This window comes from Panthera leo, chromosome C1 (genome assembly GCF_018350215.1).
Source record: "Panthera leo isolate Ple1 chromosome C1, P.leo_Ple1_pat1.1, whole genome shotgun sequence".
NCBI lineage: Eukaryota > Metazoa > Chordata > Mammalia > Carnivora > Felidae > Panthera > Panthera leo.
The window spans coordinates 218,208,856-218,226,684 of record NC_056686.1 but is presented as its reverse complement, the minus strand read 5'-3'; the positions used below and the strand labels follow the sequence as shown (position 1 = coordinate 218,226,684).

The 17,829-nt window shown below is 59.1% G+C and overlaps 1 protein-coding gene across 1 annotated transcript in view; it reads right to left on the bottom strand.

Moving 5' to 3' along the window:
* Positions 1 to 7,421: 7,421 nt before the first annotated feature.
* TWIST2 (twist family bHLH transcription factor 2) overlaps positions 7,422 to 17,829 on the bottom strand; it is a 50,302-nt gene continuing 39,894 nt past the window's right edge. Inside the window, exon 2 of the mRNA XM_042953521.1 lies at positions 7,422 to 7,871. The gene's annotated coding sequence lies outside the window, so the exon portion shown is untranslated. The remainder of the gene's footprint in view (positions 7,872 to 17,829) is intronic.

Genomic DNA, 17,829 nt, shown 5'->3' with positions numbered 1-17,829 from the left:
AGGTCTCCACCCTGGCCAGCTCAGCCACCCACAGCTCCCCGTGCTCAAGCCCACCGCTCTCATCAGTCTTTCTACGGCGCCCTCCGAGCTCTTCAGGCCCAGACGATGGACGACAGAGAACTGTCCGCTCTCCTCTTGGCGGAGCTCTGTGCCTTCCCCTCCCTGTCCCAGGACCTGTCTGTCCTCCTCCCATGCCTCTCCTGCCCGCTCTCGTGCACCACACAGCACAGCCGGGGGCTCCCAGTCCCCCTGCCACTGGGCTCATGCAGACTTCCCTGCAGCCCCCACCCCTCCTGGGGTCAGGCCGCCTGCCCTCTGCCTTCCACATCCCAGCGGCAGGTGGGTGCTCCGGGGGTCACAAAGCCCCCACTCCTCTTCGGCCACGCACCGTGCCCTGCGGCACGGTGGCCACTCCTCCGTGTCTGTCCTGTGCTGACACTGCCTCGGTGGCCTCTTTTGAGCACAGCCCCAGGTTGCTTGCTTGTGTAGACATTCATCTGAGCTGCGGGCTTTGTGCCCCTGGAGCCTCAGCCCTGCCCACTCCCAGCAGTGAAACCACCCTTGGGGAGGCTTGTGGGCTGTTCCCCTGAATATGGGGATGCCAGGAAGGTGGGGGGGGGGGGTAGGAGGGGAGGGCAGTGGAGGCAGCTGAGAGGCATGGGAAGAGGAGGGGTCCCTGCTGGCCTTTCCTGTCTTCATCACTTTGAGGACCGAGGACGCTTGGCTTAGCTAAGCTTCTGCTAACAGCACGCTCACTCTTTTAAAACAGAAACCAGTTTGGGAGTTGGGGTGTGCGCAGAGAAAACATCGCCCCTGGATCTCCGCGCTGCATGGGTGGGTAGCCTCGTGAAGGGGGGCCGTGAGGCTGGCGGCCCTGGTGTAGCCCCAAAACCAGCCACAGGGGGCCCTCGGCATGTGTCATCCACCGTCCCTTGACCCCAGGCCACCACAGGCTGTGTGGTGTGCTCGGACAAGCAGGCGGGTCTCCCCTTCTGCGTGCAGCCTGTGCGGACGGCCCTACTGTGCGACGACCCTATCAGGAGTCAAGCCACGATGACACTATGAGAAAACGCGAATACGCAGATTACCTTCCTGTCATGAAACCCCGGGAGAAAGGCCCAACGGGGGTTTCATCCCATTTTACGGCAGAAGAAATCCAGACCACAAACCCAGCTTCTGACGGGACCCTGCCCCGGCTCGTTCCAGGAACACGTGACACAAACCACAGACGACAGTTGCACCAAGAGGGCAGAAAGAAACCGCTGGTAAAAACACAACGGAAACCAAGCCACGTCTCTTCAAGGCCCAAACTGCTGGCAGCTTGGGATGCGGCAGGAGAACGTTTCTGATGCTCGAAGGGAAGGTCATAGGGGGGTGAGGCCGGCTGGGTCCTTCAGGGACGAGGGTCCTGCCTCCTCTGTGGCCTCTCTGACCACCCCGCCGAGTGTGCATCCAGCCCAGAGTGGGAGGGCTAAGATGTTCTGGGACGCAGACAGGCCACTCCCCTGGCCCTGGCCGGAGGTGCCCTCCCCGCTGGGGAGCCCGGGATATCTGGAGGGGTTCCCTGCCGTTGCCCCAGTGCCCGTCACTGGCCTGGTTCACCTTGCAGGGCTTCCCCGCCGCCCACGTGGGCGGCAGGCCAATGCCAGGGAACAGCCCCAAGCCCCTGGCCAAAGCATGCGGAGTCCTGCCCGCGCCAAGCAAGTGAGGAGCGTGGCCTGGTGTAGAGTTTGCCTCTGTCGTGCAAGGTCCAAGTGCCCGCAGCCCAGCGAGGAGTGGCGATCTGGTCCCTGTCCGCCGCGGTGGATGCTGTCCTCAAGGCCACGTCAGTACCTCTCTGGTTTGACCCTCCTGAGCGCCGAAGCCAGGCCGTGGCTGGTGGAGGGGCCGGGAGAGGGGTTTGGAACGGCCGGTGGGGCGGACCCACCCCCGTCTTCAGGAACACCTGCTGACGCTTTTCGTTCTCACACTGAGGGGCCGCCCAGCCAGGCCCTCAGAGGGTTTCCCAGCCCAGGCCCGTCTGGCACACCACCCTGAGCCTCTTCTCTGCGAGTGGTGTCTGAGACCTGTCAGGACTGAGCCCCAAATGGGAAGCTGCACCCGACATCCAGTCCAGAGAGAAGTTCGGGTCGCTGGCGCTTCCCCCCCCCCCCCCCCCAGCCCCGAGCGTTCCTGGGGCTGCGGCGGGGAAAGTTCGCACACAAGGAAGGGGGAGGATTAGCGTCCAAGAGCTCACGGGTCACAGGGGACACCACACAGGCAGGCGGGTGGGGACCGCAGCCTCCTTCCTCCTCCTCTGACGTGGGGCCTCGGGACTCCGGCAGGCTGCTCTCCGAGTGCCTTTTGGTTTTGGAGAGGGACCCAATCTGCCGCATTCCAACTAGAAACATCATGAGTGTAAAAATACCTGAAGGCAGCGTGGGGTCTGATGCTACCGGACCCACAGCTAAAGCTGGCCGGCTCCCTCCCACCGGTCAGCCTGCGTTAAGCCCCGTACTTTGGGAAGCCCTGAGTTTCTGCGGCCCCTGTAACCACAAACCTTGATTCTGAAGCCCGAGATGAGTAGATCTAATCGACCCGAAGGGGCCAAGAAACCAGTCAGAAAGGCCAGCAGTCCTCCACCGCGGCTCTGAACACACAGCGGTCAAGGCTCAGATGGCTCACGCCATCTGCCACCCCCAGAAAGGAACTCCGAGCCGCAGTGACCTTTCCAGAAGACTTGAGAAGCAGGAGCCCTAGCGGGCGGGGGTAGGACTGTGCCTTTTGCCCCCAGTGGCGCATCGTTAAGTAGAAGCCCGGCTTGCGTTTGCTCTGAGCTGGGCGGCTCGCTTCTACAGGAGCGGGGAGCAGTCAGGTGGCGGCTCGCCCGGCTGGGCGCGGCATCCCAGGTAGAGCGGACACCCAGACAGAGGCCCTGTCCTTTGGGCCGTAAATCGGCAATTAGCCGAGAGCCCCGTACTCCTTCCATCCGGTCTCTGTGGAGGGTGGCGGTCTGCATGGGAGGGCTCCCATGAGGGGCCTGCCCCTTCCTTCCCACAGGCGGAGAGGGGGAGGGGCAAGAGGAGGGGCCGCAGCGCCACCGTCCCTTGTGTCCCCGGGTAATTGTGTCCCCAGGGTCGGGACCACCGGGGAGACAGAGAAACCGCCTCCCCATCATCCGTTCTCATCACCGACGTCATTGTGCCGTCCTGTCCCCGTCTGCACCTTCCCTCCTTCGCTCCTGTGGGGAAGCCGGCCACGGGCAGTGACTGGTAGAACCCGAGAGTTCTGCCCACCCTGCGTTTTTAAGCTTGGGAAGTAAGGCCAGCCCCCCTGGCTTCTGGCGTTTCTGGTCTCACTTCACTTTCCCATTTTATTCTCAACAAAGCAAACACGTGGGCAGGGAGGTTTCCAGCTTCGTCTAGGCCTGCCCTAACACACGGGGCGGCTTAAACAGTGGAGACGCGCCCTGTCTCTCTGTTCTGGGGCGGGGAGGTCCCAGACCAAGGTGTGTGTGGGGTCGTTCGTTCTCAGGCCACGAGGGAGAACCTGTTCCAGGCCCCTGTCCTTGGTTTATTGATGGCCATCTTCTCCCTTCCTAACTTCCTCTTCTTACAAGGACACCTGTCATATGGGACTGAGCTCACCCTAATGACCTTTTACTTGATTACCTCTGCAAAGACCCCAGCTCCAAGTAGAGAGTCACCTTCTGAAATCCTGGGGGCCAGGACTCCAACGTATGATTGTAGGAGACATAATTCAACCCGTAACAAACCGGAATGGCTTTTACAGGGCACCCCGTCCACCTCTGTGGTTTATAGAGGGAGAAACTGAGGCAGAGAGAGAGAAAGTGACCACCACCAACAGCTCTCCTTCCGGATGCTCGCTGGGTGCCAGGAAGCGTGTTGGGTGTCGTTCACGTGTGGCCCCACCCAAGCCCACCCTGGAGGCAGGTGTGTTGGCTCCCGGATGCAGATATCTGGGGCACCGGCATCTGGAAGAGTGGGGAGCAGAAATGCATCTATGTCTCCTATCGTGAGTTCTCATTTCTATTGTTATGGGAATCTTCATCTCTTTGTTCCTTTTTAAAAAACGTTTATGTCCTTATTTTGAAAGAATGGGAAAGAAGAGAGCAAACATGGATGGGTGGAGAGAGAGAGAGAGAGAGAGAGAGAGGCGAGCCCAAGCAGACTCTGAGACGTCAGCACAGAGCCTGGCACAGAGTTTGAACTCACGAACCATGAGATCACAACCTGAGCCGAGATCAAGAGTCAGACGCTTAACCGACTGAGCCACCCAGGCGCCCCTCTTTGTTCCTGAACATCACTTATCACTTGCTTGTCTCCTCATTTGGTAAAGTCTTCTGCGGGGTGACAGCTCCCTGAGGCCTTCCCTGGGTCCCAGCCTGGCTTGTGTTTTTCACGTGCACTCCCAGAGTTGCAAGCAGATGTCTGTCACGGCCCCTGCGCATGCCCCTGGCCTAGCACCTGCCCGCTGTCTCCGGGACTTACCTGTGATGTGAGAGTCATGTCTTAATAAAGAAACCACCTCATGCCAAAATAATCTAGGTGGCCAGTAGAGTTCCAGGAAGCTCGTGTCAGGGAGCTGTCTCCCCAACGCGTGGCAAGAATCTTGACGCTTCCCTGTCCACGGCCGCTTTCGGTATCCTTGGCAATGACTGCCACTGCTGCCCCGAACTCGGTGCCCCTTCCTCAGCCCTCCATCCCAGGCCGTGTCTCCCCACTGCCCCATCCCTGACGCTCTGCCATGAAGTGTAGGCACTGACAACACCCAGGACTTTCACTCCAGACATTTCTACGTCCCAGACAAGGAAACAGAGGCTCTGTTGCTCTACTCGGCTTGGGTGGGTGGGTAACGGAGTCAGGACGGCCTGAGGTTCTCAGGACTCCCAAGTCGGGCCCTCCCACCATCCTCAGGCTGGGAAGGAGGGGATCGGGCAGGGTTTCTGATTCTTCTGGGCCACAGTCCAAGGCAGACCGCATGTCGACAAAAGGAGTGTTCAAGCGGATGGACCGAGAGCACACGGTCAGTGAATAAAACACGAATGGAGTCAACGTGCTGACCAAGCTAAACGCACAAAGTGTAAAGGTGAGTATGTTGGCTGGAAAGAAGTCCGTGGCCCCACTGCTCCTCAGTATTAATGATTGTTTCTGGTCAGTAGGGGAGGAGTTAATCCAATGGGCTCTATTCCTTGCGCGAGGCCAGAGCAGTTGGAGGAGGAGTTCTCTGCTCATTTTTAAATGAGACCTGGGGGGCGCCTGGGTGGCTCAGTCGGTTGGGCGTCCAACTTCGGCACAGGTCATGATCTCACAGTTCGTGAGTTCGAGCCCCACATTGGGCTCTCTGCCGACAGCTTGGCGGAGCCTGGAGTCTGTTTCAGATTCTATGTCTCCCCCTCTTTGCCCCTCCCCTGTTTGTGCTCTCTGTCTCAAAAATACATAAAAACATTAAAAAAAATTTTTTTTAAATAAATGAGATCTGGGAACATAAATGCTTTATTCAGGGCCTTATGGGGTCCGGGGACACAGCGGGGTGTCCCAGGTCCCAGGATATGACTTTGGTCCTTTCCTTGGGTGCCCTGCTGAGACCCCGAGCTCCGTCCCCAACTCTCCCACGACAGGCAAGGTGTCTTCTCTGGTCTTCCTTCGGCCCCAGCACCCCACTGTGGTCACACCCGGCCAAGCCCTCAAGCCCTCTGCCCCTCAGCGGAGGCAGCATGAATTTTGCAATTTGGAAGTCAAGAAAGAAACTCTTTGTGGCCACCCCATCTGCACATTTGATGTGACAGCATTTGCTATTGTTCTCCTTTTGAATCCCTTCAAGGCAAGGTGCTGGAGTATCTAATGGCCTCTGCTGGACCTGGCAGGATAGCTAGGGGCAGTTCTGGACTCTCACTGCCAGGGCCCCAGCTGCCCAGCTCTGTCTTCCCGAAACCTCTACAAGGGATATAGGTGTGTGTGTGTGTGTGTGTGTGTGTGTGTGTGCACGTGTACGTACACGTGTCCACTCTTGTCTGTGGTCAGTGCTGGGGCTCGTGCTGCAGGGACCAGGCCCCCAGACAGGTGCACAGGACCCCTCTAGTTGGTGCCAGTCCTGGCGGAAGCTGGTGCTGCCTCAAGGTCACTGCAAGGAGCCAGCCAGGTGATGGACGTTGAGGTCTGGCTGGTGTTCTGAGCGTCTGCCCTTCTAGTGGCCCCGGGCAGTGGCAGAAAGGGAGGAAGAAGATTCACAGGCCGCCACAGCCCTGCTCCCGAGAATCCTGTCCGGGCGCTGGGTGGCCTCCGGGTGGCGCCGGGTCCTCAGACAGCTCTGTCCAGCAGACCTCGTATCAGTGTCCCCCAGACACATGCCACTGGTGGTGCAGGGAGGTGACCTGGTGACGTGCGGCTGCCCAGCTGGAAGCCCTTAACCTGGGGCTACCCACACCCGCCCTGGTGCCCCCAGATGTGGCGAAAGGCTCAAAAGGCCAGCACGTGGGGTGCGGGGCTCCCCGCCCCTCCCGGCGATGCGTCTGCCCTGTTACCCCGCCCACCTGGACCGGACCCCAGCCAGACTCGCCTTCTTAGCTGCAGACTGTGGCCCTTCTGGGGTTTCTGGGCAAGGGCTCCGAGCTCCCCTGGAGATACAGGTGCTCCTTCCTTAACCTCCCCCTGCTGGGTGCACAAGGCTCTGGGGGGGCCGGACAGCTGCACGCGGGGCCCAGGGTCACACGTATTCAGAGCAGTGTGGCCCCTTCCGGGAACGTGAGGGAGGGGCATGGGGGTGGGGGTGAGGCTGTGGGGAAGGCTCTGCAGAGCCAGGGGTGGCGGGGGGCGGGGGGGGGGGCCGGCCTCGGCCTCAGAACGGGGACGGACGCAGGATGCACAGTCTCCACGTCACAGGCAGGAGGGGGTCTGGACAGCGGTGCTGTCTAGCCCCGGGGGGCTTCGGGGGCGGCCAGACGCACGGAGGGGCCCAGGCCAGCCTCACCCGCTTTCCCAGGCCTGCGTCCATTGCCCTCTGCACCGCGTCAGGGATGGCAGCTTCTAGAAAGTTGTACGACTACCCGTGGCACACTGCCTCACAGCCTCTCTTGTCCCTTCTAAAGCGAAGCAGCGCTCAACTCTGTGACCTGGTCCACGTTTCTCGGGCCGATTCCTTGCTGCAAAGTACAGAAGAGGAGAGGGAAGGCCGGGCTGCAGGGACATCTTTATTATTCCTGGGAGGGGGCAGGGTACACAGCCACGTTGCAGTCACCGAGCTTGTTAAAAACATCTCAATAAATAAAACAAATAAGCAACATATACACTGAAACAGAAAATATTTTAAAAAATGGTTAGCTGAGCAAATCACAAGAGAGAGAGAGAGAGAGGCGAGGGGTGAGAAGGAGTCCAGGCTTGCTTGGAACGATCATGCAGAGGCTGGGGTGGGGGGGCGGGGGGGGCATGCGAGGTTCTTTGTCTGAGAGCCTTGGTCCAGTTTAAACAGAGTTGTACAGGAATGCATTTCTGTTTTATTAAAAAAATATACATTAAAAAGGCACTTAAAGGGAAATACAAATCCAAAATTTAAATCCTCGTAAATATGTTCCTGAATGTAGAGATTTTCAGAAAGAACAAATCCCCCCTCCCCGCCAAAAACAAAAAAAAACAAAAAAAAAACCCAGAAGGAAAATCCAAACAGTGGCAAGGACGATAATGACCATGTCACCAGCAGGGACCGTCTCGGGGAGGAGGTGTGCGGCCCGGGGTCCTCTATCCAAGCCGCTGCTGTCCCCGTGTCTGGACGCTGTGCCGGGGGCAGAGCTGGGCCCCTTGAGGTTGCACAGGTGTCAGAAGTGACAGACGTGGAGGTGCCCCGATTCCACTTGGGCCTCGGCCCCGCAGGACAGCCTGGAAGACAAGGGAGAGGGAGCGTGAGCCCTCACTGCATGCAGGTGTGCGTGTGTGTGTATGTGTCTGTGATGTGTGTGTGCGGTCCTAGGCCCTCTCATCACGCGTGGATCCCGGCGCCCCCCACCGTGATCAGGGCACACAAGCGTCCCGTCTCTGAGGGCCCGCAAGCGCGTGTAAGGGTCTGCCGGAGCGTGCGTGTGACGTGCACAGCGTCCTGTTGAAAGAGTGTGTCCAGGGGCCACCCAGAGCGCCCCCTCCCAGCCCCCCTGCCTGACCGTGGGACCGGCCGGCGAGGCGCCAGGTCAGGAGCCCAGCCCACGGACGAGGGGCCACGCTCTCCCAGAACCGCCGCGGCCTTCCTGTGAGGAAGGTGGGCTCACCCAGGGGGCCTCGCCGCCTGGAACGTGGCGGGGTTAGGACAGAGACCCGATGGAGAGGCAGTGAGAGGGAGCGCGCGCAAGGGACCCAGCGGTGGGGTCCCCGGACCGCGCCCACGAGTCCCGCCCGAGAGGACGTGCTTCCCGGAAAGCAGCTCGGGCGGGGTGTGATCTCCAGACCGTAGACAGACGTGGCCGCTGTGAGCCACGGTCACCAGTCACGGTAGTGGGAAGCCCAGGAAGACGGGGGTCCTGCTGCTGGGCACGGGCGTCTGCTCAGGGCCTGTCGGCCTGCTGCAAAGGTGCTGCAGGTGCCAAGGGCGAGGACGGCTGGGCCCCACACCTCGCTCCAGGGGGCAGCTCGCGGCCAGGGCCGCTTCCAGCCCGGCGCCGGCTGTTCTGGGGCCGAGGGCTGCTGATGGCCTCGTCCCGCAGGACCCCCGTCCCACAGAACGCTTGGCAGCTTGCAACCAATCCCGACCTATGTCATCCTTCCCAGGAGCCCCTGAACTTTGTTAGGGATTCTTTAGACTGGCTGGTGGGCACTCCGGCTCCCCGTGATCTTTACCGCCTACCCCAGGGCCCGGTGCGCACAGCACGCGCCTCCTCATCTGGAGAACAAAGAAATAACCAGATCAACTTCATAACCAAAGGAGGCAAGTCCATTCATCAGAGTCGTCTATGTGCTGGGGCCACCTGGTCCTGGGGGCAAAACGATGCTTGAGGCAGGCCTTTCCCCTGCCCCCGATGCGCTGTGGCCGGGGCCGGGGGTGGGGAGGAGTCAGGAATGGCTTTACCAAGGAGAAGGCTGAGAGGAGGGTCCCTGTAGGAACTTCCCTCCAGGATAAGAAGTCAAGAACAGGCACCCCAGGTCCTGGGACCGTGATGTGTAAGGGTACAAAAACACAGCAGGATCTTTGATCCGGTGATGGGTGACAACTTCGCAGTGTGTTGTGGGTGTGCACGTGAGTGTGAGTGTGTGTCCCTCATACTACTGGGCAGTTGCAAGCAGGAAGCTTCCCCCTCTCCCTGCACCCCCAACTCCCTTCCCCCAGATCCCTGGAGAATTCTAGAAAGCCCCGCTGGGCCAAGACAAAGGGCTAAGAAGTTTAAGACACATTTTCCCTGAAAGAAACTCATGTGTGTGAAAACATGCACACACACACACACACACACACACACACACACACACACGTCTTTTCTTTCGAGCCCAGAGCACTCCAAATATGTACGCCTTTCTAAGTGGTCCTGGGCAGAAAGTCAAAGGCTGCTCTCTCTTGGAGAATGTGGTTGTAATTAGATAATTAATAAGGGGGGCAGCTAGAGAAAGGTAAATGGAAGCCTTCCTCAGAGGGAGGAAATAATTACAACAGTTTTTGATATATGAGCCGCACCAACCCTCCAAGGGGAAATACAGTATCATCCGTGAAAAGCCAAAAATGACAGAGGCCGTCCCCCAGTAGTGGTGAGTTTCAGGGCTGCTTCGTGTACCCGCGGGGCCCAGGGCTCAGGCAGAAATGAGCAGGTTCATTCGTCTTCTTGACCGAGACCCTGTGGGCCTGGCCCCCCTGATGTCACCCTGACCCCAGCCATGTCTGCTGACATGGGCAGCGTTCTCAGCAACAAATGTAAAACATGTGGGGCCCAGGACTGCCTCCCGCGTGTAACAGCCACCTGAAACCATATGCGTGTGCCCTGTCCGTAGTTCACTCCCCACATCTGTCTGCCTTGCAGAGAGGGGTGGGGGGGTGGTGACGGGCAGAGCGGCGGGGCAGCGACTACACTGAGAGGGTGACTTTGCTCCTCTCTGCCACACCAGACCCTTGGGCACGAATATGCAGTAAAGAGTCTTAGTTGACTATTAATTCCAGGACCTAACCCAGGGAGTGAAACACCAATAAAAATCCTCCAAAAGGTGAGGCAGGGGCTTCAGGGGGAAGATTTTATTAAAAGGCCATCCATCCAGCCATGTACCCACCATCCATCCGTCCATCCACCCACCTTTCACATATCTACCCCCCTCCCCACCCTTCCTTCCTTCCATCCATCCGCTTATCTGCCCACCCACCCAGCCAGGCATCCATCCATCTACCCACCTACCAACCACATATCTACCCCCCACCCTTCCTTCCCTCCACCCACCCACTCATCTATCCACCCACCCACCCATCCATCCATCCATCTATCCACCCACTTACCACCCATCCATCCATCTGTCCATCCACCTACCATCCACATATCTACCCCTCACCCTTCCTTCCCTCCACCCACCCACCCATCCATCCATCCGTCTATCCACCCACTTACCATCCATCCATCCATCTGTCCATCCACCTACCATCCACATATCTACCCTCCCACCCTTCCTTCCTTCCATCAACCCACTCATCTATCCACCCACCCACCATCCATCCATCCGTCTATCCACCCACTTACCATCCATCCATCCGTCTGTCCATCCACCTACCATCCACATATCTACCCTCCCACCCTTCCTTCCTTCCATCAACCCACTCATCTATCCACCCACCCACCATCCATCCATCCGTCTATCCACCCACTTACCATCCATCCATCCATCTGTCCATCCACCTACCATCCACATATCTACCCTCCCACCCTTCCTTCCTTCCATCAACCCACTCATCTATCCACCCACCCACCATCCATCCATCCGTCTATCCACCCACTTACCATCCATCCATCCGTCTGTCCATCCACCTACCATCCACATATCTACCCTCCCACCCTTCCTTCCTTCCATCAACCCACTCATCTATCCACCCACCCACCATCTATCCATCCGTCTATCCACCCACTTACCATCCATCCATCCATCTGTCCATCCACCTACCATCCACCCATCCATCCATCCGTCCATCCACCCACCTATCCATCCACCCACCTACCATCCACATATCTACCCCCCCACCCTTCCTTCCTTCCATCCACCCACTCATCTATCCACCCACCCACCCACCCATCCATCTATCCACCCACTTACCATCCATCCATCCATCCATCTGTCCATCCACCTACCATCCACATGTCTACCCTCCCACCCTTCCTTCCCTCCACCCACCCACTCATTTATCCACCCACCCATCCATCCATCCATCCATCATCCATCTTCTTAACCTGTATGGAGCTTCTATCATGCGCCAGAAATGCTAGTAGTTATTTAAAAAGCCCAGAAATGAAACAGAGAAATATTAACAGGGGAGAAGAAACCTGTTTGTAAGCAACTAGAACACACGGTAGACAGTGGCAACTTTTTAAAGAAAGTACAAGGCAGACTGTGCAGCCAGAAAGGGAAGGGACAAAGTGCCTTGAACTTTGTGGGACACTGCCAACAAAAGGCAGGGTAGGGAGTAAGGGTGGAGGGGAAATGGGCACAGATGTGTGATCTCTAATCAGTACAGCACACGCAAACACACACACACACACACACGCCCCTGAGATTTTGCCAGTGGAGATGGGGGGGGGAGGTTGAATGTGAGTCTCAGGAAGGCAGGAACTGCGCACAGAAACCCTGGAGCATGGCCACCTTGCAGAGCGTGGAGCAGATGCCCCGAGCCTCAACCAGGCCCTCGTCGCCCCCTTCGGCCTGAAAAGGGGAGGAGTCTGCCTCCCTCAGACCCTGACATTGCCCAGCTCACTCGAAGGAGCCACCACCGGCCAGTCCGCACTTGCTGCCCCTTGTTGTTTGTCCCCTCCCAGTCACTATGTCAAAAACAAAGACCCCCAGCTCCTGGGCTCCAGAACACCGGGATTGGGGGGACGTGCCCTATGCAGATGGACAGTAATGAACCCAGCGGTGGAGCTGACGGCTGCCACCTCCCTGGAGGGTCTTGCCCATCCCACATGGGCCAGTCCCCCTGCTTGGGCACTCATCGAGCACCGTTGTTCAGCTGGGGCCCCCCCCGTGCCCTCGCCAAGCCTGGACACAGCCTCCTGACCATTTGAACATGGCTCCCCGGGGTTGGCTGGGGGCATAGAACCCACTTACTAACACCAATCAGACATGCCATAAATACGAGTGGAAACCATGTGATGCCTCACATCGGGCAACTGGGGACCACGGTGGGAAGATTAGCAAGCCAAGCGCCTCACAAGTGGCCCAGAGCATGCAGATCAAACTTTCCGGACGGTGGAATTTACCATTTGGAGAGAAGCCACGGGGAGTCTGCATGGAGAAAGTAAGGCTGCTCTGCTTTCAGAGAGAAGGAGCAACCAGGAAGTAAGAAAAGGGCTCTTGGAAATCGCAAAACGTCTGGAAGTGGAGTATTTCTCAAGTAATGGAAGCAAACTAGCAAAACAGACCTGATAAAAAACGATCAATAAATCAGAGACTGACTCATGGAGGTCTCCAGCATCTGAGCAAAAGACAAGGAATGTGGAAGGAGGGAGGAGAGGCGGCCACAAAAGAGATATGGGGGAAGACGTCCCCAGGCTCAAGGAAGACTGACGGTCCCAGATTAAAGAGACACAGAGTTCTGGAAAGAAGAGCTGACAACACGGGTAAGCATGCCACATCACAAGGAAAGTTCTGGATTCTGAGTACAGAAAGCCTCCTACAGGCTTCCAGACAGAAAAAGAAACAAAAAAGCACCCAACGAAGGCCACCCGCTGACAGCCAATCCCAGGATGTCCCGTGTTCCTGCAGAAAGGGGTCCATGGACCACATTGGGGAACAGAAGGAACATGTTGAGGCATATACGGCTCAGAAAATGCACCCCCCCCCCTCCAGGAGCCACTTCTGGGCAAATACTACTTGAAAAGGTCTTTCCACCCAGATGAAGAGTCATTAGGGCTTCTGTCTCTGCAAGTACAGCAGCAAATAATGCGACAATCGTCCCACCGCAAAATGAGCAGGCAAATAGGAACTGGGGGAGGAAAGCCTCAGAGGTCAAAGGTAAAGCAGAGGCCACATCTGTGGGTCCCCAGCCAGCCTGAGCTCCCGCCCGGCCAAGGCCACAGGACCGCACACCAGACAGCCCCATTCATTCATAACCACCACACCCTCCGATTTGCCACTCTGCTTACCAACCTCACTCAAGAAAAGGCAGGAAATCTCAATGTATCAACATTTGTAAGATAAGGTGACCAGGCTACCCAAGATCCGTATCTGCCCTACAAAGAACCCGGGGCCAGATTCTTTTACAAGAGCATTAAATAGAACCTTCTGTGACCAAGTCATTCCCATCTGTATTACTTGAGCTGTTCCAGAATTTAAAGACGAGGAAACACTTCCCATTTTGTTTATTTTTATTATTTACTTTTCTGAAGGTTATTTTTTAGAGCAGTTTTAGGTGCACGGCAGAATCATGGCGCAGGTAGAGAGGGATTCCATGTGCCCCCTTCCCCCCTTCCCCTGCCCCATGCACGGCCTCCCCCACAAAATGCCAACGCGACACAACTTGGGCCCCCGTCCAAACGGCATCAGAGCCAAAGGCCAGGTCATGCCACCCGTGCCTCTGAATAAGACATCAGCAAGCCAAGTCCCGTTATGTAGGTGAAGAACCCCTTCCACATAACCAAGCAGGGTTTACTCCAGGAATGCTGGCCGGTTAACACTGAAGCCCGGCACAAGACGGGGCCGTGAATGAGTAGCTCAGTAGACACCAGACCTGTAGTCAAAATGTCATGAGCATTCTGGAAGCTCCCGGTAAGACAGGAACCAAGAACACGGCCTTGTGCCAAATCCCAGTGCTGCCATCCATGGGCAGTCCAGCCTTAGGAAAGCGGCCTCGCCTCTCTGGGCTTCAACCCCTCCTGCTGAGGGTCACGCCAGGCCTGCCACCTCGGTGCTACGGGGGTTCAAGGAGCCACAGCAGACAAAAGGCCTGGGGCCTCGCCTGGCTCGTGCCCGACTCTCTTGTCACCTTGAGAGGTCAGGATGCTGCTCCTTCCCCAGCTGGGTCTCCACAGTCTAGACCAACACCTGGCACGAAGTAAATGCTCAGTAAACCCCTGTCCAAAGAGGCCACGGTGAAGAGACCGAACAGCCCCCCCGTGCAAGGCTTGTGCAGGCGCAAAGTGCCGGGTCCACTAGAATCACTCTCACGCCTTCTAAGTTCCTGCCGCTCCGATGGTGGCTGCCGGCCAGCGGCACCTGCATCAAACCAGAGCTCGTGAGGAATTCAGGGGCAGGCCTGGCCTTGAACCCGGGAGTCCACCTCTGCACCCTGGCACGTCCCCAGTCCCCAGCTCGTCTGAGACGCTTCTTGAGAATCGGGAATAGGGGAGCATGCTCAGTCCGCGTCGTTCAGTCCCCGGTCAGCAAGGTCAGCCGCAGCCTGGACACGCCGTGACTTGCCAGAGACACGGCAGGTTAGAGACGAGGCTGGGCATCCTGATGCCCCTGGGGGGGCCGTCCCCCCCGCAGGCAGCCAGGCCCCGAGGCTGTGCCCGCCGGCTGCAGTTCTGCCCCACGCACAGGCGGGCGGCTGCGACACAAAGCGGACACAGCAGGGCAGCCGGCCTAGGCCTCCCGCCATCGGTCACCCTAGGGGCGCCAGTGACAGGCCCTGGAGGCTCTGAGAAGGTCACACTGCCCAGCTCACGGGGAGCTCCTTCCTTCCTGGTGAGGGCTCTGAAGACAGCCTTGGCTCTGGGTGTAGGCTGGCTCTGCCCCGCCCCCCGGCCCGCCAGCCCGGCCAGCCTGGGCCGTTGCCAGTGAGCGGCCGCCACAACGCTCGCTCTCCCGGAGCCGCCTTGCCCCAGGGGCTATCTCTGCGACTTGTCCAGAGACAGAGGAATAAAACAATTTGCCTTCAGAGGAGACGGTGTGCAACCTCCTTCCAGGTCGGATGTGCGGGCGGCCCCAGTCAGGCCGCAGGCAGGACGGTCCCCGGCAGGCAAGCGGCCAACCCCTGCCAGCCTCACCTGGCTGACCAGAAGGGCGGAGACCCAGCTGCCCTTGCTGGGTGCTGGGTGGGGTGAGGGCAGCACGCGGGGGCCCCCAGGGGGGCAAAGGGGGGCTCAGGCCCCCTCCCCTGCCTGCCAACCCCTGTGCACCTGTCCTGGAGGGGCAGAAGGTTAGAGGCGAACGACAGAACACGTCCCCGCCCCCCGCCAGCGAGTGCGGAAGGACCCACGTCTAAGTGACAGGGCAGGAATTACCGCTGGTCCTCCGGGGGGCTCGGACTCTATCGCCTATGACTGGGTTTCCTAAGGGGTGTCTCGGGACACAGGGAACACTCTGTGGGATGCTGGTGGAGGCAGGAGAAGACAAAGGCTAACCGTCATCACCCAGACAAACGCAAGTCAAGAAGCCATCGGACTTGTAAGATTTTTACCAGGCTCCTCTGGCTGCCCGTGCCCTGGCCACCCCACTCTCCCAGCCGCGTCCCCCCGCCCCCAGCGTCCCTACCCCGTACAGGGGGGCCTGTGTCCCATCCCTGGGTCCAGCAGTGGCTCTGACAGGCAGGACGCTCTGGTCCCTCTCTGCTGTTCCTGGGGCCCTTTTTCTAGGAGTTAAACAGAGGCCACGGCCACGGGGTTCTCCTAGGCCATGGCGCTCTCCAACGCAGGCCAGAGTCCAGACCCTGGAGCTTCTGTGCTGGGCAGGGCCTCCATTCCCCTCTGGACGGTCTGCTTTCCCAGGAATGGGTGGGTGGGCAGGTGGGGTGCCCCCTGGCACCCACAAGGCTCCCAGGACACCGGCGGGCTGCTAGGCTTCTGCTGCCGGGGCGGAGAAGTGGCCGAGGCGCTGTGCTCGGCGCGGCCCTGGGGGGACCTCCCGGATTCCCGGGACGGGTGGCCCTGTGCGTCCAGGTGGCAGTAAGACCGCTGGGAAGGCTGCCGGGAGGCCGGCGCGGGCTGGTGTCCCTGTGTCCCCTGCCTCTCTGCTTCCGCGGCAAGCCCCATGCTTCCAGATGCCAGGGCCTATGCTCAGGGCCTGGGGCCTGGGGCCTGGGGGCAGGGGGAAGGCGGGTGAGAAGACACCGTGCCCCTCTCCCCTCAGCTCTGGGACTCGGGAGTCTGACCCCCGGCCTGCCTTGTGCCTGAGAAAGAGGAACCCCGTCTGCGGTGACTGTATTTATGATGCGGGGGCTCATCTTCCACGGCTCCCCACCGTCCACGATTCCCACCGTCCACAGCTCCCTGGTGGCTGGCGGCCGAACTGTTGGCCTTGCTCCTTCAGGGGAGCGAGAAGCTCCCGCCAACTTGGAAGCAGGGCTGTCTCTCGGTCCCTGTGTCTCTCTCCTTGGGGCTTGGCTTCGGGGATTCAGGCCGACTGTGTCTGGAGTGGCCCGCCTGCCAAGGGGCTGGCTTGAGAGCGACCTGGGGGAAAAAGCAAGTTTGCCTCCGCTCGCAGATGTCTCCTCTGCGAGGTGCCTCCCAGGCTCTGGGCCCCGGAGGGACGCGGCCCCCGGCTCTCCTGGCCAGCGCTCTCGGATCCGAGGGGGCTGGCGCAGGAGGCCCAGTGTTCACTCTCAGGATTTACCCCGTCCGCCTTCCTCCGAGGGAGGCCTCCCCACTCGTCCTCCATGAGTCACGGGACACTGCAGAGCGAAGCCCCAAGCTCAGAGGTGGTGAGGGACAGCAGGCCTGAGTCACTAGGTGACAGGAGGGTGCGGCCTCCTTCCGGGACACGGGGCCCCCAAACCCGGGAACTACCTGGAGCGGCGAACCGTGATTTCTCCAGATGGCACCAACCTTGCCGACAAATAAAACCCATCAGCCGAAGAAGGCGGTGCAAAAAAAATCACCCTGCGGGGCCCCACTTCAGGCGCAGGAAGTGCCTGTCGCGATGACCCATCCAGGGACGTCACCCCAGAGACGAGATGGGGCCCGTGGTGAGGGAGGGGACTTGCACCAAGCCACCGGGCAGGTGCAGCGTCGTCACCAGAACTCAGGTCAGCGAAGGCCCGAGGCCCGAGGCAGGAATCCCCATCCCACGGTCCTCCGTCCCACAGCACCGGTCACGTGGGTCCAGACCCGCGAACGCTGACTTAGTAAATGTCTTTGCACACTTGACAAAGGAGTATGTGAGGACACACCCCTCCCCGTGACAGCAGCGGCGGCTCAAGAGGAAATTCACCGAAGGTCCGCCGATGTCAGGCCCTCTGCTGGCCGACCGGCTAAGGCTGAGGACAGCTCGGTCCCTGTCCTAAGCCAGTTCACTTGGGGACAGACGGCAGAACACGTTCTTATAACAAGTATGTGCTAAACGTTCTAACAAAGGCACAATAAAAGCACGTGGGATCTACAACTATTTTGCTACAAACGTAAATGGTTAGAGCAAAATATAGTAAGAGTTAGAGTAAAGGTATGAAAAGGCGCATAATAAAGGCACAGAGAAGCAACAGTTAAACCTCTGGTCTGGTGGGTGGGCTAGCTAAGGGGGCTTGGGGGGCAACGGTGAGCCGTGACTCTGGGGAGGGGCCCAGGGTGGGCAACGGGGGTCCGTGAGAAGCGCAGGGAGCACTGGCATGACCGGGCCGGCTTTGCAGGGGTAACTGTGGGGTGGGCCTCGAGGACCGAGGCTCGAGGAGGTGAGACCCCCCCACCCACCCACCGACAGCGGGCTTCGGGTGGGGCACGTGTGTGAAGCGACAGGAGGGGTGGTG